General features: G+C 44.5%; 1 protein-coding gene across 3 annotated transcripts in view; it reads left to right on the top strand.

Annotated features, from left to right (window-relative positions):
* Positions 1 to 22563, top strand: part of dgkb (diacylglycerol kinase, beta) — a 975484-nt gene that overhangs the window by 605098 nt on the left and 347823 nt on the right. The gene's annotated exons all lie outside the window — the stretch shown is intronic.

The raw sequence follows: 22563 nt of genomic DNA, 5'->3' as shown, positions 1-22563 counted from the left end.
TGGGGGCGAGAGGGAGTGGCCGTGAATTGGACCAACGCCCACGATCGGGTCGCGACTGCCGTATCACACTGGTTGGTGATGTTGGTTGCTGATCTCGCTGGAATGCTATCTTACATTCAGTGAAAGCATGCATTACTGTAGGTACTTTTGCAGAAACATCCAGCATTAAAGCTCAACTGTCGTGACCTCTACTGGGGACTATATTCTCCACATGCACAAAGTGGGATATAAGCACTCCTACATAACAGATGCAGGGGATAAGGTATTGTGAGTAGTTAAGAATATCATTGATCAGCCCGACATCCCTCCATTTATTCTCATCTTGTATGTAGGAGATTATCAAAATTGTCATTGAGCAAGCTATAGAGATTCTAAAGACTTTTTAGGTGCTGAATAGATTTGGTGGAACTCTGTAAAACATCTATCCATAAACCATGGCCAGAATCTTGGGGTTGGCGTACAGGGGCGTGCCCCGCTCGTCGACACGTAAAATGACATGCGGTGACGTTGGATGTGCATCCCCGACATCACCGTGCGTCATTCCGATTTTCAGTTCGGTGTGCACGCACTGGAGTCGGCTGCGTGCCTGCCGAACTGTCAAAGGCCTGTTGAGGCCATTTAAAAACTAATTAAGAGACTTATTGGTGCTGCCCGTCCAACCTTAAGGTTGGCAGGCAGGCGAAGAGCCCAGGCGGCCTTCGCATCTATCATGAAATCTCATCCACGGGTGGGATGAGGTTTCATGAAGTATTTAAAAATCAAATAAATGTTTCAGTTAAAGTTCATTGACATGTCCCAGCTCATGTGACAGTCACATGAGGGGACATGTCTGAAATGTTTTTTCTTTATTTCAATTTTGCATAATGAAATTAAACTCCCTGAGGCAACTCTGTGCCTCAGGGAGATTTCTGCGTTCTTTTGTATGCATGTGTGAAAGAGCGCAGGCCCAGACTAAGCTTCCTCACCCCACCTGCACAGGGAGTGCTCAGTGCTTCCGGGTGCACGTCACATTGGGCAGGCCTTAATTGGCCCGCCCACGTAAAATGGCGGCGCTCAGCCAATCGTGAGTGCACCCGCCCATGCCCGCTCCCGCTCAACCCCCCAACAGGGAGAAAATTCTCCCCCATGAAAAGTATTCCAGCTTCCTACCGCTCACTTTATCCAGCACTATGCTGCATAATAGCTTCAGGTGTTAAACTTAATGGACAGAAAATCTTGGGGTGACATGCACCCAACATCATAGTATGATGCTCTTATAATTTTGTAATGAATAATTTTGTAAAACAGCTTCTGTTGAATTTAAATTCATGATCTCATTCATTTATCATAAATACTGTTAGATTCTGGTGCCGTGATTTGGAATTTATCCACATTAAAACTGTTCTTTCTCATTTTCCATGGAACTATTGCTTAGGCTTAAATTCCTGGACTTTGAAGGCCCAATTGCCAGAACACACAGACTGCCTGTGTCCCAAAGGCCTCTGTTTGGACTCCTGCCTTCTTTAATACTCTACCTAATTACTGAGAGAACCTATTCTGACCACATATGAGCGAAAGGGCTTTGAGCTTTCAACATGCTGTTAAGTGTTATGTAAAGATGCTATCATACAAAGATAAATATTGCAAGTGTTGAGCAATTATGAATACTATTTAATCATATCAAAGTGTAGTTTTACCATGATTACTCATTCTATAGAGGCAATGCAGTACTTGACAATATCCATTAATAATTTATAACATATGCTGTTGCAATGTAATATTGCTTAAAAAAACTCTTTGATGTCCAACATTTCAATGAGAATTTCAAATTTTATAATAACGTATTACAAATGAAAACAGCCATTCAGTGATGGTAAATTGTGCCTTTTCATTTGTAAATGTTAAAGATCTTTGGTTCACAAACATCTGAGGTTATGAGCAAGATTTAAAAAGACCTTTCTCATCAGTAAAAATTGCTCTGAAACTTCTTCCTGCCTTTAACCATGTTGCTTCTTGCCAACCAATACAATGTTTTATCTGTGGGGCATACTTAGACTTGCTGTAAAACATAGTATAAGGTATTGACACTATTTATTCATTATTGTTTTATTTTTCATTCAAGTAAAATTTTCAAGTCTGGGATGTATGAAAAAGAAATTGCACAGGTATGATAGAACTAGATTGTGGAAGATTTAACAATGAGGATATGGATTTTAAATTTAATGCATTAAAGGATTTGAAGCCATTGTAAATCGTTGATGATGGGTGAGTGGAACATAGGCAGGATTTTTGGCCTGATATTGGGACAGGAATGGAGACAGGTGGACAGGTTATTTAGCACTGCTGGCAGACATGCTGGCTTGCTGACACCAGCCTGCATCATTTTCCCAGATGCTGGATCAGGCCTTTAAGTGAAGGTTAACTATTTAAAGTAAGTTAAAGGCCTTGGTGCCCTGTACTGTTGTGAGCATGACAGTTCCCCGAATGCTGCCTTCCAAGGGCAGGCTGGGGGACCAGCGATCCAGGCAGACTTTGAGTAACCCCTGCCCCACACACCCCCCCTGCCACAGTTGCTGCTGTAAGCTGCCCTTTGGAGGGATTACCCTCAACGATGGTCCGGCAGCTGTGACTATTTTATATTACGGATTTTTATAAGTTACTGAGAGACCATTTCAAGATGGAGACACCCTCTCTCTCCCTCTCTCTCTCTCAAGTGCAATGGCAGCCTGCAGCTCCTTCAGTGCTGGGAGGACTCCCAATGGCTTTCTGGCTTTGAGAGCTTGCTGACTGTACATACCTTCACAACACAGTGTAGGGGCCGGGACCCCTGTTTGACTCTGTTGTCATGGTCCTGACCCAACATCCCCTGTCATTAATGTTGGAAAAATATTCACTCAGAACTTTCTACAAATTACAGTACAGTTTACAGAATGTGGAGGATAAGATACAGCAAAGTGTGTGTCAGAGTTGTTCAACCTGAAATTAACATATATATGTAAGAAAATGTCAGCGTTGCATGACTAAGACAGGAATAGCAGTGGGTGATATTAAGATAGTGGACGTGGCGATGGATAAGATGTGGTGTTTACAATTCAGATCTGGCTTGTACAGAATGTCAAGGTTCAAAATATTTAGCTATTTTTTGTTGAAAATTTTGTGTGATTATGTAGATTTACTCCTAGTCTGCTATGTTATTTTATTTAGCTCTTTTATTTGACACAGTTTATAAAAGAGCGAGCAATTGATGCTTCTGGCAGTGACCAGCTGGATAAAAAGAGGCTACATCCTTCATTATTGTATTAATTGGGAATGAGTGATGCAGTGTGGGTTGGCAGATTAGCTGCTATAGATCTTATCCACAGTAAAGCAAATTCAAATGGATTTTAATCCCTAGGAGAAAAATCTTTAGCAGCTGAACATGCCACCCAAATGGCAGTCCATGTCCAATATCCAATATGATGCATGTTTTTTTCTGAGATCATTGGCAGAAGACTCATCGAAAGAAGTTGTATCATACAAGAACAATGACTGAAAAGTATTGGGCTTATTTTTAAAAACGTGCAGTATTAGCAATCTCTCAGTGAAAAAAAAGGCCAGAATTTTCCTGAGATGACAGAAGTCCTGCTGCTGGATCTGAAATAGGGTGGCCACCTTTTTTATGGCAGCAGCCAATTAAGTGACTGCCCGCCCCCAAGAGCTGTCAGCTCAACAACCTCAGTCATCTGACCCCTTATTTTTAAACTGTGTCATCTAGTTCTAGGACTAGGGCAGGATTTTCCCATTGGTGAGCGGGGGGCGGGGCCTGCTCGCCAATGCGTGGTGACATCGGGTGGAATTCCCAATGTCACCGCACCCCGTTTAAATTTTAAGGTAAGCGGGGGCGCAGCATAATCAGCTGTGCACCAATTAAGGCCACTGAAGTCATTAAAGCAATTAATGGACTTGCCCATCCAACCTTAAGGTTGGCGGGCAGGCCAGGAGTACAGGCAGGAATTTGAAAAAGTTTGAAACCTCATCCATGGGCAGGTTGAGGTTTCATGTAATTTAAAAAAAAATTTAATTAAAGCTTTTAAAAATGTTGTGGACATGTCCTAACTCATGTGACAGTGTCACATGAGGGGACATATCAGGGAATTTCTTTTCTTTTTTTAATATTTTTTACTTTAGAGGCGATCCCCCTGAGGCAGCACTTAGCCTCAGAGAGAATAGTGTGCTCTTTCGTGTGCATGCACAAAGGAGTTCACTCTCAGGTTTAGGGATTCTCGCCCCTGCCTGCACAGGGAGTGCATAGGGCTTCCTGGTGGACGTCATGCTGGGCGGGCCTTAATTGACCTGCCCACATAAAAAGGCGGCACGCCCCCGATCGGAGGGCCGCCTCCAAGCGCCTGTGCTTCAACTTCGCCCCCGACGGGAAGAAAATCCTGCCCCTAGTCTCTCCCACATGGAGAAACACCCTTTCAGCATCCACCCTGTCAAGTCCCCTCAGGATCTAAGACCTTTCAATAAGACCATGTCTCATTTTTCTAAACGTCAATGGATACAGGCCTAACCTGTCCAACCTTACCTCATAAGACAACCCCTTCATCCCAGAAATTAGTTGAATGAACTTTCTCTGCACTGCTGCAAATGCAATTATATCCTTTCTTAAATAAGCAGACCAAAATATGCACAGTGCTCCATATGTAGTCTTACCAACACCCTGTACAACTGTAGCAAAACTTTGTTACTTTTATATTCCATTCCCCTTGCAATAAACAATAACATTCCATTTGCCTTCCTAATCATGTGCTGTACTTGCATACTAACCTTTTGTGATTCATGTACCAGTACACCCATATTCCTCTATACCTCAGAGTTTTGTAATCTCTCTTGATTTAAATAGTATTATGGCACAGTGAATGGTAAATACTGAGCTGTTCAAATCCCAGTGGGAAACTTGAAACAACTGCCACAACTATTTTACAATCTGTATTTATTTCGAGATGCATGCCTTGAACTTAGTAGCAATAAGACCACCGAGTCTTATAGGTTTGTTATAAAACTAAATTAAACCTGTATTAAATAAAAAGGAAAATGATTTTAAGTACATATACAGGTTTACAAATTACCACTATGGTAACTTCTAGCTCCCCTAGTTATCTAACTCCCAGTTACACCTCTGTTAAGGCAACAGTAAAACACATAGGGCAGGATTTTTACCTTGGTGGGCAAGCCTGGGAATGGTCACAAAGCCGACCGCTGCCCGCGATCGCGCCCTGAAACCAATTTCATGCTGGCTGGTCAATTAACAGCCGGCCAGCGTGAATCGCGCCCTGCAATGCTGAGCGCTGCCTGGATCGGGGCAGGAGGAGGGCGAGTGCGGAAGTTTGCACATGTGCTGGGGTGTGCACACTGAAAGCTTCCTGAGGCACAGAGCTGCCTCAGAAGCTGAAGATTTTTACAAACACAAATAAAGAATTTAAAAATGTTAAAAAAGTCCCCTCATGTGACTCTGTCACCTGAACAGGGATGTGTTGGAAATGAGATTCGAACATTTTTATTGTATTTTTAACTCCTGTTGGAAACCTCATCCCACCCGTGGATGAGGTTTTATAAAAAATCCGAAGGCCACCTGGCCGATTCAGAAGCCCGCCAACCGTAAGGGTGGACGGGCAGCAAAAAATTCCATTTAATTATTAATTTAATGGCATTAATAGGCTTGTTAATTGTCAGTGGGAGTGCTGCCAACTCCTGCGTGTGCCCACCAACACAAGTGCGCGATGACGTCGGGATGCTTGCCTAACGTCATTTTATCTTCAAGTGGGTTGGGCGCGCACCCACCCGTTCAGCTAAAAATCCTGCCCATAGATTTTAAAAGACCCAAGCAAAGTAACATGATACCCTGAACAGTCAAATTCAAAGTGAGTTTTCTTCACCTCAGTTCTTGCAGACAGCAACTTGAGGTTTAGAGGCTGGAGGTTTTTCACACTTGTTAGATCTTAGAATGCCTTCGCTTACACATAACCTTATCTTCTTTATACAAGTTTCTCCCTTTTTAATGTAAATCTCATTGTCCCAATATGTCTTTTGAACTCTACTTTTCCCATAATAAAAATCTTTCATAGTACCAATTCTTTCAGTAAGCTTTGGAAAAAATAAACACACTGTTTGGTTTCTCCTGGTAAAGTGTAATGTTCCACCACCTCTTTTGAAATTCAAATTACTCTGGTTTATCTAAAATGCAAATTTTCCCTTTACCGCTCATATTCTAAAACTTCAACCATGTTTAGCTATTTAACATTTTGAACTTAGCTTAACTTCTGATACATCAAGGCCTTCAGACCAGTGGTCTTCAATTCAATAAAGTCCCACACACACACAGACCTCACTATTCCTAGCTTACAATAAATTCCAATAACATTTTGAAAATGATTATATTTCCTGACAGTAGTATCCTGTTTTTTCTCCTATTCTTCCTGGCAAAGTGGACAAGTTCACATTTTCCCCCGTTATACTCCATCTGCCATATTTTTGCCCATTCACCTAACCTATCCACATCCCTTTGCAGACTCCTTATGTCCTCTTCACAACTCACTCTCCTATCAATCTTTGTGACATCAGCAAAGTTAGCAACCATATATTTGGCCCCTTCATCCAAATCATTGATATAGATTGTAAATAATCAAGGCATTGCATTGATCCCTGTGGCACTCCACTCGTTACACCTTACCAACCTGAAAGTGACCCACTTCTCCCTACTCTGTTTCCTGTTAGACAACCAATCCTCTATCCATGCTAATATGTAACCACCTACACCTTATTTTGTGTAGTAACATTTGATGTGGCGCCTTGCCAAATATCTTCTGGCAATCCAAGTACACCTCATCTACAGATTCCCCTTTATCCACATTGCTTGTTACTTCCTCAAAGAGCTCTAATAAATTAGTTGAACATGATTTCTCTTTATAGCATTGATATATTACGTTTCACAACCTCAGGAAATCCTAAAATATTTTGCAGCCAACCAAGTACTTCTAAAGGTTAGTCAGTGTTGTAATGTTATTACCAAACACTGCAGGGGTGTCAATGGTGTCTCTATAAATGCATGAGGCTAAATTTATTCATTTTCGTTTTAACTTACTTCCATTTCCACCTGATTACACCCTATGCGTCTTATTTTTCAGGATTTTATACTGTGGAACTTTCAGCCTGTTTTGATAACATTTCTGCCCCATCAGTATGGGCTTGATAACCTTTTACATTGCTAAAAGCTGTCATTTTCCAGTCCTGCACCCTTGCCCTTAAGTCTTCATTATCTTTTTTCTACTCTTACATTGAACCTAAATATTTTGTTTTGATTCAACTGCAATAGGATGAACTAGATTGGGACTAATCCAGATTCAAATTAGTGGAACCATTCAATGAACAAAATGGTATGGAACCTGATCGTATGTTGATTAGTTCGTTCACTGAGTGAAGGAATAAAAACCTCCTCTATTTTTCTTCTCTCTTTGGTGAATGCCCATTCAGTGAAACATGCTTAGGCAGTGTCAATCCTGTTCCTAAATTACCCGTAATTTGATACTAATTGGCAATCTAATTCAGAGAGGCACTGAGATATGGAAAATGTCACACTGGTTTTGTAAGTGGTTCACTTATGAGGTTGAAGCCAGGAGCCTAGGAATGTGAAGAACTGGCATCATTGATCTGGTTGGTCCCAGGAATATAAAAGAACAGAATTCACATCACATACTTATGTTAAATTTTACATCTGGTACTTAACCAATTCTCTCTTTATCTTGTAAATGCAATCAGACCCAATAGCTTTCACTTAAGACATTGGGGGAATCCAGATTTGCACTAAATGCGGTAGCAGGCGGGTTTTACCTGCCAGCTGCAATGGCGGTTTTTCACACCATATCATCCCAAACCCACTGCATTAATTATGCATTCCTGGGAAACATGCCCTTTCCATGGCAAGTGGGTTCTCATTCACCCACCACACCATCACCTCACCTCTCCATATTTAAAGTCCTTTCAGTGCTTCCAGCCCATGACTGCTGTAAGGAAGACATGGCCCTGAAAGGCAAAAAGACTGCAGCCCCCAGGTTCAATGATGCATCACTCAAGAGCCTTTTGGACACAGTGGAGGGCCGCTGTGATGTCCTCTACCCCAGCACTGGCTACAGGATGGGCAGCAACCTGACTAATCCGGCTTGGGAGGCAGTGGCAGCTGTGGGCAGCACCAGCGCCCTTCAAAAGAGGACAATCACCCAATGCCACAAGATGATGAATGATCTCCTCTGTTCTGCCAGCGTAAGTCACTTTTCTCATCACTCTCAACTCGCAAACTCTCAAACCCAGCACATATCCACAAGATCCTCACTAGCTGTCAATTCAAGGGACATCACCATTCACTCTCTCACACACACCATCATTGTCCTCATCCCATCCATGGGACCACTCACCACTCACATATGCCAGGCATACTTATCATCTGTCCTGGCAGGCATCCTGCTTACACTCTGCCCATCTGTATTCATAAAGGACAAGCTGGCACACAACATGAGGGGAAGGTCACAGACTGGTTGAGGAATGCCTGAAATCAAGGTCCTCATGGACTTTTAAAACAGAGCCATCCAACTGGTCATTGAGGATCTGGACCATTCCTGTGCTGACGGTGAGGTCAGCGGTGCTGTACCAACTGAGGATCCAGCAGTGCAACATCCATCATGCTGTGAGTGATGTGTCCTGTTTCACAGGCCACTGCCATGCACTAATTATCTCTCCTTGCTTCTGCAGGCACATCTGGGAAACAGCCGATGGAGTCCACGACCCAGGGTTTCCAATCAAGAAACCTCTGATGAGGAATCTGGAGACATCCCCCTTGAGGTCCCGTCACAGTGCTCACCCACACCATCCACCAGTACAGAGACACACACCTGGGTGGGACCTAACTTTACTGTAGCCTTGGGATCACAATCTGGTAAGCACATCGCACTGTCTGATCCACAGCAGGTGGTGGCAGGGACTTCCCAGATGTCTAGCATTCGGAGGATTGCTGAAGGCCAGAAATTTGCTGAGTCTGAGTCAGATGACAGGCCTCTGGACTCGGTCATGTTACAGTTGCTCGAGCTAAAAAGGCAAGCTCGGGAGCATCAGGAAGGGATGTCCGCTCCACTCCTGAGATTGCAAGGCACAATGGAGAATTCCGTCTGCCTTCAGGCTGAGGTGATAGTGACAGCATGCCATACGCATATACCCTCTGTGATAATGCTCCTGTCATGGAGATGCAGTAGAGGCCCTAATAGTCACTCGATTGCAGGAGGATGATGACGACATGCAGTGAGGACACTCCAGCACCTGACTCCTTCAGGAGCACAGCACCAAGGTCAACAGAGGTAGGATGGTGGCCGCCATGGAGACCTTGATCCAGGATGTTGCTCCTGCACTGCTGCACTGGCTCAACTCCATTGCTGATGCCATAGTTGGCCTCCAACACTGTGTACGTGAGAGGGGTGTGGGGTAGCTCCATCTCATTCCAGGTACCCCTTCTCCTCAAGGAGTCAGCCTGGGGCCCTTGGGCACCCATTGGGAGGGGGATCAGCCGATGCTACCCCTGGGGTCATCTGTCCAGGTGACTCAGGTAGTGCCTGGCCTATCCAAATCCCCTCTTCTTGTGACCTCAGCAGCCCCAGCCTCAGAAGCCGAGGAGGGTGCCACTGTCACACAGCAGGACCCTGAAAGCAGGCCGGGGTCCTTGAAGTCTCAGCCCTCCAGAGGACACCCGCCAAGGTAATCACAGACAGGGCATAGCAGTCAGAAGGCTGTCTTCACCTCCACTCTGGATGGCTGGGGAGCACCAAGGTGTAGCGGCAGGGTTAGGAAAGTTAAGAAGATGTAGTTGCACAGCGTGGGCACAGGTGTTAATCATTTGTACTTAATGTTCACTATTGTCAATAAACTCCCAAGAATGTCTGCGTAGTAATTATAGTTTTGAGAAATGTAGGACTGTAGCTTTCAGAATAATCCTGTGTTGTAAGATCACATGATTTGTGTAAAGCAATGAGTTAGCAGCGCAGGGAACCTCTAGGATAGAGTTCTTCTTTAGTTACAGAGTTAAATTCACGCATATAGTTGCTGCTACTGTCTTGTAAATAAAGTTAAATTTGTCCTCCAAGAAAAATTGCCTGGAAAATTAACTCTATAACAAACTGGTAATGAGGATAAATCAGATCCAGTGCTGTCCGTCATCCAGTGATTGTGAGTATCTAAGAGAATTAAAAAGAAAGGAAGAAATACTCATCTGAGATGTCACAGTTTGGCAGAATCCAGCCCTTTGAACCAGCCACAGATGACTGGTCTCAATATATAGAACATCTTGCATTCTATTTTCAACTAACAAAATCACGGGGGAGGGAAAGAGGAGAGTGATTCTCCTGAGTATTTGTGGGAGCAAGAGCTGCAGTTTAATTTGATGCTTGATAACCCCCCAGTGTCTCAGATTTGAAGTCTTTCAGTGAATTAGACCTCATTAAGGGACATTTCGAACCCAAGCTCTCAGTCACAATGCAGAGGTTTAGATTCAATTCATGAAATAGAGCCCCAGGAGAGACCATTGCTACCTATGTGGTGAAATTAAAACAACTAATGGGATATTGTGATTTTGGTGAAACCCTGAATCACATGCTCAGGGATTGTTTGTATGTGGTGTACAGGAGGATGCTATTCAGCGAAGATTGCTGGCTGAAGTAGATCTTGATTTTAAGAAAATGTTAGAAATAGTGCTTGTGATGGAAGGCACTGTAAAGGATTCACAAGCAGTTCAAGAGGCACAAAATGGCGCAATTCTCCTAGTTGGGCAGGAACAGTCAGCTGAAAATGGGGTGAGTAGCCGGGACTCCACCACGAAGTGGGAAACAGCCCCCATTAACTGAAAGTTGAGAGGAAACAGCCTAGTAACAAAGTCAAAAAATCATTTTTATCAATGTGGAAACAATTATTCTCCTAACGATTGGCAGTTTAAAAAGGTAGGGTGTTATTTTTGTCACAGAAGTGGACACATAATGAAACATTGCAAAGCATGAGTTAAACAGGTTTCCAGACAACAAAGTCCAATGAAGTCTATAGTGTAGAAGAGCCAGAAACAACCAATTCTGACATTTATTCCTTATTCAACATGAAAATTGGAAAGACAGAGCCAATTATTGTCACAGTGCAAGTGAATGGTAAACCCCTAAAAGTGGAAGTAGACATGGATGCTTCTACCAGTATAGTAGGAGAACACAATTTCTAATATTTAAATAAAGGTGCTCAACAATTAAATTTGGAACAAACATCTGCCAAGTTGAAAAGGTACACAGGTGAAAAAATCCAGGTAAAAGGTATCACCAGAGTAACTTCATTATAGACACCAATCGGCACATCTACCAGTGATAATGGTAGAAGGCAGAGGACCAAGCCTTCTAGGTCGAAATTGGATAGGGGAAATTAACCTTGATTGGCCATTGAGATTTCTAAAGGAAGCAGGAAGAGTTCCTAATAAAGGAACAAGGCACAGTACTTCAGAAAGAGCCTGGAGAGTCCAAGCACTGCAACAGGATGAAAAAGGAGTGTGTAAGCATTCAGCAACTTGAAGAAATGAAGACTGTCTTAAACAATGACATGGAAAACAGCAGAAGAAACCCAAGGAGACTCTGTTGAATTACAGAATTCAAGATGAAGCGAGTGAGCTTCACAAAGACCTGTTGAAAGACCTTCACACACTACAAGTATCCCCTCAGGTCAAAGTTTGTACCTCTGGAAAATTACGAAGAGAAACAGGGATAATTTAACATCACTCTGAACAAACTGAAGAACCAGTTGGTAGAGAAAACGCAACAATGTCCAAGTTTCCAGCAGGAAGCCAATAGGGAAGGAGGCAGAAGAGCTGAAGAATCAGCTAAATGCAGCTAAAGAGGCTTTGAAAGCAAAAGTCGTAGAACTTTCCAAGATGCAAGTAAATAATTAAATCATGGGTGGCTCAACTACTGAACTAAGACAAGTTGAAAAGGCATCTAAGAGAAGTCTGGTCAACAGTGAATTCAAAAAGAAGGCCGAGACTAAATTCTGTGGCAGAAAGAAGAAGAACTTGGAAAAAGGATGCAGAATTACTGATAAGGCACCGACTTTTAAAAAATCATGCTGTGTTGGATTCAGCATTGCTCAAAATTTCCCAGCAACATGCTGCCACTGCTGAGAATATAATGGCACAGCAACAAATAGCCAGAATACCTGATGATGTATTATGTTGTTCTAGAGGCCCTGACCATCTTAATCAAAACTAGTCTGCTGTATACAATGTAAACAATAGTCAGTGTGATTCACCAAAATCTAAAAGACATGTAATCCCCTACAGTGTACTTGGAATGAATGTTCCAGAAGTATCAGAACCTTGTATTCGGACTTCAGGTATAGTTGAGCTACAGCAAGGGCTGACATAAGGTTCGTGGAGATGTTGCTGGATCAAAGTCCCAAGGAGGACAGTTGGGAATATCAGAAATTTCAGGGGGAGCTTTGAAACACTGAATGCTTTCCACAACCTTAACAAAACATACTGAACCTATGAGGGATCAAGAGAAATTGCGTGTTTCATCATAGATATGCAGGTTCAACAAAAACATTTGAAGGAACTGCAGCAATAGCTGTATAGACAGAGGAAGGACCTTGTTGCAACACACAGGTTACAAGGGGAATTCATTCACAGGCAAAGCCATCTGAAGGAACTGATGCAACAGTGCAACGTCCTTGAGAAGAATTTTGTTGAAGATCAAGTTGCATTAAAACATCAGTGGAAGAAGTCAGGAAGCAATTACAGGAGTATCAGTTGAAATAAGGATGGTCTCCTGTTTCTACTATAACAAGGTACTCATCTGAGCAACACTGGGTACCTCGGGTAAGCCATTATGATAAATGTGCTGGACCTGAACTCAAGGTTAATACATCCATTTAATAAGCCAGTACAAAACTATAATTACTACATTCCTCTCCCTTTAACTTTTCGGTACATTTTGTATTTACAAGGATGTTTATCTCATGACATTACAACATTTACATAGGTCATGAAATTACAAGTTCAGCCTTTCAGGTGGTTTCCTGATCTGTGTGGAGCTTCGTAGCTCCATGACTTTTGATTCTTTAGTAGGAAACAGCCTCTGGAACCGCATTAACATCAGGTACCTGTTTTGAGAAATGTAGGACCGTGGCTTGAAGAATGATCATGCGTGATAAGATCATATGACCTGTGTAAACCAATGAGCTAGCAGCATGGGGAACCTCTGGGAGAAAGTTATTTTTTAATTGTGGAGTTTGATGCACGCATATAGTTGCTGCTGCTGTTTTGTAATTAAAGTTAAATGTGTTCACCAAGGGCAGAATTCTTAGCTCGGCAGGTGGGCAGGTGCCCAACCCCATCCGGTGTGAAATTGAGCAAGATATTTTGGTCGGCAGATGCATGTAAAAGGCGGAAGCACGCACACTGACAATTACGAGGCTAATTAAGGTAATTGATGTGGCAAAATTTTCTTTAATTTCATGTTGCCCGTCTGACGTTATGGTTGGCGGATGGGCAAATCAGCCAGGCAGCCTTTACATTTTTCATGACATCTCAACCAAGGACGAGATGAGGTTTCCGCGATGAAATAAAATAAAAATAAAATTCAGTGGACAGCACTTTTATCATGTGTATTTTCAAGTGCCTGATTGGGCTGCTTGGACATTTTTGTTCTGCTTTTCAAAACTTCATTGAAGGATTTTCGGGGCTGCAGCTCCCTAAAGCAGCTCTCTGCCTTCAAGGAGCTTTCTCTCAGCGCTTGACCGGGCCCGTGTTGGCGTCAACACCACCTACCTGCAACCCCCCCAAACCCCGCTCTTCTCGACCCCACCTTGGCAGTGCTGAGGTTCTCAGCGTGTGTTTCATGCTGGCTCACCATTAATTAGCCAGCCAGCGTGAAATTGTGGTCAGGGGCTGATCACAGTTGGTGGACTGTTCCCTGGCCGATCCTGGGCCCGCCGATCCCTTCCACCCACCAACCTCAAAATCCTGCCCCAAGAAATGTTGCCTGGAAAATCAGCTCTATAACAGTCTCCTTGCCTATGACTTCTTGTTATGTTAAGCAGTGTTCGTGTCTCTCAGATCTGTAACCTTGGTTCCTGCACAAGATAAAGGCAGGTCTCTCAGTGCAGGGCCTCTTCCCTTGCTTTGTGCAGCCTTCAGACCACAGTGATGGTCCAGCCCCACATTCCCTGGACACATTACTGATGCCTGCACCTCGACAGTGCATGTCATTGCTGCCAGAATGTTGTGGGCAAGGGTCACAGAGTTCCAGCATTTTTTTCCAATACCTTTAAGGCAGGGTTGGCCCCTATCTCTTCACATCTGTGACCAGTGACGCTGTGCTTCTGCAGGGGTCAGGTGCTTAAGGAGGACAAATGATCAGATGCTTTTAAAGTTTCATGGCCGTGTCTCCATGATATGACCCTGATCAAAGAGCACAAGTGAGCTACCCTCAACCAGACAGGAGTCAAACATTCACAGACACAATGTGAGGGTCTTATGGTGTCTCCTCACTGCATGTTGTCATCATCCTCTACAAATCTAGCGGCTTTGAGGGCCTCCCAAGCACGGCTGCCTCGTCTGGCCAGTGCGAGGGCCTCACATCATTGTTACCTTCAAGGAGCTCCTTACCCTAATCCCCATTGGCATTATCCTCATTCGAGGAGACCTCCAACTCTTCCATCTCATCCTTGGCCAACTCGTCTCCCCATTGTAGCACCAGGTTGTAAAGGCTGCAGCAGACAATGACAAACACTCTCTGTGGACTATATTGCAGGGCTCCACCAGACCGGCCCAGGCAACAGAATTTCATTTTCACATCCTGATGGTTTGCTCCACCAAGTTGCGAGTTTCAGTATGAGTCTCATTGTACCTTCACTCTGCTGCAGTCTGAGGCCACTGCAAGGGTGTCATCAGCCACTTCCCCTGGGTAGCTCTTGTCCCCGAGTAGCCATCCCTGCAGCTTCTGTGGACCCTGGAAGACTTCAGCGACCTGTGACAGATTAAGAATGTAGGAGTTGTGCACACTCCCTGGAAACCGTGCGCAGACCTGCAGGATGCATTTGTGGTGACCCCCACACCAGTTGCAAATTCAGCGAATGAAACCCCTTGTGGTTGAGATAGTTGACCACGTGTTGCAACGGAGGTCTGAGCGCCACATGAGTGCAGTTGATGGCACCCTGCACCTATGAGAAACCTGAGATCTGGGCAAATCCAATTGCTCTTGCACCCTTGCTGTCCTGGTCCCGGCCGAAATGCATTAGGTTGTGTGCCCTCGTGAAGATGGCATCTGTGACCTCATTGATGCATTTGTGGGTGGTAGCTTGTGATATCCCATAGAGGTCACTTCTGGAGCCCTGAAAGAGCCACTGGCATAGACATTGAGTGCTGTGGTCACTTTCATGGAGACTGGCAGTAGATGCCCACCATGTCCCTGTGGCGCCAAATCCTGCAGCAGGTGGCAGATGTGACCGACCAGTTCCCTAGACATGCAAAGTCTTCAGTGACTTTGGTTCTCAGTCATCTGCAGGAACAAAAGGTGGCGTCTCTAGACTCTGGGTTTAGCTAACCGCTAACCAGCGACGGTTCGCTGTGGTTCTTCAACGGTGTGTGTGGGAGCCTCAGCCGCCCCTTCTTCCAGAGATTGCCACTCCTCCCTTTGCACAGCCAGGCACCTCAGTTGCTCTCCTCTCAGTCGTCTCCACTCTCTGTAAGCCAAGAGGCATACAGTTAGTTCACCAGGCTCCATGATCCTGATGTACTCCTCCTGCAGGATGAAAGAGAAGGATGTGTGGGTTAGCACGGGTATACTAAAAACCTGTCTTGGTTAAGTCTGAAGGCCCCTTAACGCATCCCAGAGAATGCTGGCCATCAGTTGGATGGCCAGAAATTAGTGCACTGCATGGCTGCCTGAACCCTCACCTAAATCCTCCCCACTCCACCTAACCGACTGGAGGCAGCTTTGCCTATTGGACTGCATGCTGTGCTCTCAGCTCAGGTGCAGGCATTCTCCTAACCCACGCTGCAAGGCTGCACTGTTAGCTTGAACCATGGGGGAGACTGGTCCAATCTGGGTTGCTGACATTGCAAGGGGCTGTGTGCACCTCCATCAGTGACTGCTCATGGCCAGCTTTAGCACGAAGACTGTACAACGTACCCAGTCGACCAACTGTTCTGCAGGCCAGTAAAATGCTCATTATTTTGCAGTCTGTGCCCAAGGGGTGCAAAGCTCTGGAGCACTTGGTGGCACTTTTTGGCTCTGTGTTGCTTGAGTGGGCAGACTCCAAGGCTAGAGGCCTGACTCCAATCATATCAATGTGGCTGCATCTGAACTGTCTTAGCTGCAGAGGAATGGTCACTTCATAAAGGTTTTCCTAATGTGTGGCCACTTCCCTCGCCCATCACCCCTCCACATCCCACACGTGTTTGTGTGCTACTTTAAACCTTAACCCCACAACCAAGTCACCTCAACCACAAGGCAGCCCTTGCCCACCCTCCCTCCCAAGTTGCCTCAGCCAAGGGCAGTCCTTACCGCCCCCCACCCCCTCCAACATACCTCAAATGCAATGCAACCCTTGCCCACCCCCACAACGTGCCTTAACCTTGAAATCCAACAGGTGACCTGGGCAAGCGTCCCCCAGTGTTGCTGTGTATTCATCTCCAAGTGCAGCCCGCCAACTGCACTCTTTATATATGCTGTTCTGAAACATGTCAGCATGCAATCACACCGACGTGGGCAGATGATCCAGTGGAGAGAGAGGGACGATTCCAGTGGGCTGGCCTTATAATGATGTGCTGATGTACTGCAATGATGTTTCCGAGTCCGATGGTGGGAAACGCGGCCCACCGTCAGAAGGCAGATCAGACGATCGTAAACTGGTTTCGTGATGTCGTGGAGCGGATTTTATGCCTTCTCGCCATATTGTCTACTCACGCAACCGAACACGCCCGACACCAGCGGGCACAGACAATTCTGCCCATTGTGTTGAGAGAAAGAGAGAGAAAATAGGTGGTAATTATTATGCTTCTGGTCTGCCAAACTTGACTTAGGAATGCTAATTTTAGCACTGAGGAAAAACTGTATAATGTTTTGATTCCTGTGCTGTTAATTTAAGGCAGGTGCTAATCCATTTAAGATAAAAGGGGATAGGAAAGGGTTCTATTTCCACACCTGAAATTCTTCTTGCCAAATAAATACAATGGCCCGTAACTCCGTCGGAGTAGCAATCAGAGTTGGATTGCCACTCCATTCCTAGTTTCTTACCTTGAAATCCAGCTGCTCCTTTCTTACCTGACCTTCCGACTCAGGCTGGGTGAGAACTGAGCAGTTCAACAGGTTCCCAAGGCCTGTGTCAAGGTCAAGAGAGTCAGCAGTAAGGAAGTCATGCCCCCTTAAAGCAGGTAAGCTGTAAGTTCCAGCTATTTTGACAAGCCAAGGTGAAGTTTGTAAGGTAAGCGGGTATGATTGGGGGTGTCGGGAGAGGGTTGGTTGGTCGGAGTGGGGTTGGGTGATCAGTACGGAGGCGGGGGTCTATGGAAGGGTGTTAAGCGGGTTGGGGGTTTGGGTGGTTGTGGGGGGTGCGGAGGTCAGGTGGTCAGTGGGGGAGGGTCAGGTGGTCGGTGGGGAGGTGTCAGGTGATTGGTGGGGTGGTCTGTGGTGGGGAGGGCAGGGCAGGGCGGTTCGGGGGTTCCATGGATGGTAGGGGGTGGGTTGAAGGATCGGGGGTGTGGTTGGAATCCCATGGGGGATCGGGGGTGTGGGGTGAGTCCCAAGGTGAGCTCAGGGATGTGGGGATAATCTCGGGGGGGCGTTGAGGATGGGGGTGCAGCACTATAGTTACTCAGAAGTTAGAAGTACTTTTAATTCTTCTAACTTTTTCTGGGTAACTATTGATAGTCAGAACCATTTGAAGCTTGCAATTTATATCATGCTTTTGGAATCTTCTCATTGCAGGCCAGTTGCCCAACAAAAGTTTGTGCTTCTGGGCAATTGCCGTGCAATCTTTACCGGGGGGCTTCCCCAGTGCATCTTTGGGCTACACACACCCCCCACCCCAGTTTTGACACCCTGCAGCTGAGAAGTTACAGGCTAAGATTTTGCAAAATGAAAAGCAGTCCATATATAATTGATTTAGCTCTACCTGCACATATGTCAAACTGTAGCATTTATATTCAAATAGGTCATGGGGTAAAAATTCATGACCACCCAGTTTTAGGTGCTAAGATGCTGATGCAACTTTCTGACACACTCCCACCTTAACTCTCAAAAATTGAAGTAACATTGCAGCCCCAATATGTAGGGATGAAGGCACATCTCACCAATTCTTTCATGGTACGTAAGTATTGCTGGCTAGACCAGCATTTGTTGCGCATCCTTAATTGCCCTTGAGAAAGTGGTAGTGAGCTACCTTCTTGAAACGCTGCATTCTATTTTGTGCAAGTCTTCCCACAGTGGTGTTAGGAAGGGAGCACCAGGATTTTGATCCTGCGACAGTGAAGGAATGATGATATGGTTTCAAGTCAGGACGTTGTTTGGCTTGGAGGGGAACTGGCAGATAGTGGTGTTTGCATGCTTCTGCAGCCTAGTCCTTCTAGGTGGTAGTGGTCACAGGTTTGGAAGTTGCTATCAAAGGAGCCGTGGTGAGTTGCTGCAGTGCATTTTGTATATAGCACACGCCGCTGCCACTGTGCATCTAATGGGATGGGTCCCATTCCCCCCCCCCCCATATGAGGATAATCCCAGGGGGTGGTTGGGGATGGGGGGGCAGCACTATAGTTTCTCAGAAGTATAACCATCAGAATGATGGGATGTCCTTTCCCAGACCATGTGGTCCGAGTCCTTGTTAGAGACTGGGAGTGAGAATGGAGAGAGGTCAGAGGTCATGGCAATTCGAGACAGGGTTGAGATGGGGAGCTTAACGGTGGCCAACGCTCTTTAACTTCTCAGCTCCACATCAGGTAAGTAAATGTCAAAAAGTTACCTTTTTGATATCAGGCTGTTGCAAGTTGGTTTTATTGCAGCCAGCATTTGCACCAGCAGCTGCAGAGCAAACCAATCTTACAATGGGGCCTCAAAAAATTATGTACCTCTTATTTGCATTTACAAGTAGCATAGTGCCCGTTTTAATCATGAGCCCAGCACTCCTATTTTATTTCCTGTCCCAGTATGGCGATGTTGCATTTCAGGCCAGATATATACATGTGCTTCCCACCTGATAAATGGGCAGTGAAGAGCTGAATTTATAGGATGTTAGGCCTATGTTCCTTGACAGTTCGCCAATAGTTCTGCAATCAAGTTCCTATTACCCTATTGAGAGAGTAAGAGAAAGGTATGCCACATTTTCTTAATAATTAATTGATAATCAACATAATATCTCCTTTTCATTTTTGCTGTTAGACATATACCCCTAACGTTTCGAAGTCCAGTTGCCAATAATATGTCTGAGCCCCTGACAGTTTGTTTTTTGGATTCCTGACAATTTTCAGCTGTCTAGTTTCCCTGCTTGAGCATTGACCTTTTTGTTGACAAATTGGACAATCTCAGTTTTGTACCCTTAATTCCAAATCTAATGTTTGTCTTCCTACTGTTGCTCATGCTGACATAAATGCTCAGTTTATGTCCCCTGTAACTGGTTACTGGCAGATTGACTCTGGAGCCTATGAAAGTTGAGACACTTATCCCATCCATATCTTAAGCAGAACTGTGGTCACTCCTGTTTATTAGTGAGAATTTCCTCTCTTCCCACCCCCACCCCCACCCCTCACCATCATGGCCTGACAGTAAGAAATCTAAAGGTAATAAACAGGTCTGAACATAATTGGCAGTCAAATTACAGAGTGCCATTATCTGAACTGCAGGAGGGCCCTGGCTGACAGGATGAGAAAGTGAAAATTGTGTTCAGCGACCTGCCACATCATTAGCACATGATGAAATTTAACCAAAGTGCCTGGGCTACTGCGTGCGTTCTGCAAATACAACTGTGTTATTCTTTACAGATCAATCTCTTTGCTGTAGATTCTTATCCAGGGGTCAATGGAATCCAATCATTTTGTTCCTTTAACTGATGTCAAGCTGGCAGGCTCTTTGTTTCAGTCACTTTTTCATTACCTGAAGTCATTCGAATACATTTTATTCACAGATGTGCCAGCTTAATTAGAGGTCAGTCCAGGGATGATGTCGTGACTTTTAACACAGTGGGCTTTTAAGTTTGTGAACCGTTTTGTTAAGCAGTAAAAAGCTGATCTGTCGTTCAGTTGGAGTTGGAGTTTTACATAAAATTGATGCTTAGTTCAATTAGTTAGGTCTACAGGAGTCATTCAAATATTAAGTGAGGCAGAAATTGGAACTTATTGAACCTGTTGTATGGGTGCAAAACTGGTGTAATGAGGGCCAACTTCGAGGAACAGCATCCAGTGCTCGGAAGGTGTACAACCCAATACTGTTTCACGCATATATTTAGGCATCCCTGGTAGCTCTATGAAACAGGAATTAGACAGTATAACTATATAAATGAAGGGGTTGTTTTAAGCCCCCTCTGCTAAAGTAGAGCAAGAGCCAGTCCTGCTCTGGGATTCTGAAGCAGTCGCTGGGCAACTGCCATGAAAAGTTAAGTTTTAAAAAAAAACATTACTGTGGAGCAAGGAAAAGTGAGAACACTCCCCTAACTCTTAATGTATTCCAATCACTTCTCTTCCCACTGCCATTCCACCACCACCACCACCAATTCAGGATTCAATTTCAAACACTGGTAGGGAGGAAATTGGCTGATATTGAGGGCTGGATTTTTGAGGAGTTGTGGAGTCTCCACCAATCCTTCTGGATGCGGAAATTCCGCCTCCATCCCCATTTCTGACATCCCAATTTCACCACTGGCAAAAGTGGGGGCCAGGGAGTGACTCACCAGGCAGGGTCAGTGCTGAATACAAATAGACCCCATTTTTGCTGTCACAAGCACTTTATCCCACAGCATGGGAATTATGAATTTATGAAGGAGAAGGAAATGCTCATTGTCAGGAAGATATAATAATTCTCATAATGTTATTGGAATTTATTGTAAAATAGAGTGATAGTGGGATGTGTGTGTGTGTGTGTGTGTGTGTGTGTGTCTTCATCGAATTAGAGGCAGCTAGTCTGGAGGCTTTGATGTAAGAAGAGAAGTTAGGTTTGAAATGTTAAAAGGTAAAAATGAGAAGTTTTGGAATGTAAGGTAAAAGGGTATTTGCATTTTTAAATGAACCAGACTAGATTGTTTTCAAAGGAGGGGTGAAATATGTCACCTAGCCAGGTGAAGTTTAGAAACAGTGTGTTTATTTTTCCCCAAAGGTTACTGGTAAAACTACTGGATAAAGTCCAAAGACATAGGGCAGAATTTTGCTGTTGGCAAGCAGGGGGCGGGACCTGCTTGCTGATGTGTAAAATGATGTCGGGGGGAACCCCCGACGTCATCCTGCCCCATTTGAATTTTCAGGAAGGTGGGGGCGCAGCAAAATCAGCTGTGCACCCGCCGACCTGTCAATGGCCAATTGAGGCCATTGACAGGATCGTTTCAACGATTAAAGGGCCTGCCACTGGCAGGATGAGGTTTCATGCAGGGTTTTAAACAGTTTAATAAAGTTTTACTGTAATTTATGAACATGTCCCATTTCATGTGACATTGTCACATGAGGGGGACATGTTAAGGATTTTTTTTTCATTTCTATTTTTAATCTTTTTAAAAGGCAGCACTTAGCCTCAGGCAGATGTGCGCTCTTTTGTGTGCATGCGTGAAAGAATGCACTCTCGCTTTTGGGGTATTTCCCCCCGCCCGCACAGGAAGCTCATAGCGCTTCCCGCCGAACCTTAATTGGCCCGCCCATGTGAAATGGCGGTGGCGCTTCTCGGGCAGGGATCGGCTCCCCACCTGCAGGAGATTGGATCGTGCCTGCCAGCTCGACGGACAGAAAATTCTGCCCATAGTGAAACAATGGGTATTTGGGGAAAAATATGTATAAAGGAATTAAGGCTGTATATAAGGGTAGACATTGTAAGATCTAGCAAGGGTGAAAATCCTTCAGCATCTATGCTTCAAGCTGCTGTCTTCAAAGGACTGAAGTTAAGAAAACTCACTTTGAATTCAACTTATTCAGGGTATCATGTTTCTTGGCCTGGGTCTTTTAAAATCTATGTGTCTTACTGTTGCCTTAACGAAAGTGTAACTGGGCGTTAGATTGATTTGAGAATTTAGAAGTTATCATAGTAGTGATTTGTAGATCTATATGTATTTAAAATCATTTCTCCTATTAATAAATGTTTAATCTAGTTTTATAAAAACCCATACGATTTGGTGGCCTTATTACTACTGAATTGAAGGCATGCATCTCGAAATTTACATTAACTGCAAAACCATTGCAATATGAAACGTGTTAACCTCGCACCTCGGTAGAAATGCTAATTAGCTTCTGAAAGCCCAATTCTCATCTTCGAAGAAAATAGACAGTTTACTGCTCAGCTGTTTATAACTGTTACATTTAAC

This window comes from Carcharodon carcharias, chromosome 3 (assembly GCF_017639515.1).
Source record: "Carcharodon carcharias isolate sCarCar2 chromosome 3, sCarCar2.pri, whole genome shotgun sequence".
Classification (NCBI taxonomy): Eukaryota; Metazoa; Chordata; class Chondrichthyes; order Lamniformes; family Lamnidae; genus Carcharodon; species Carcharodon carcharias.
The sequence above is the reverse complement of the archived record's forward strand: the minus strand, read 5'-3'. Positions and strand labels throughout refer to the sequence as shown.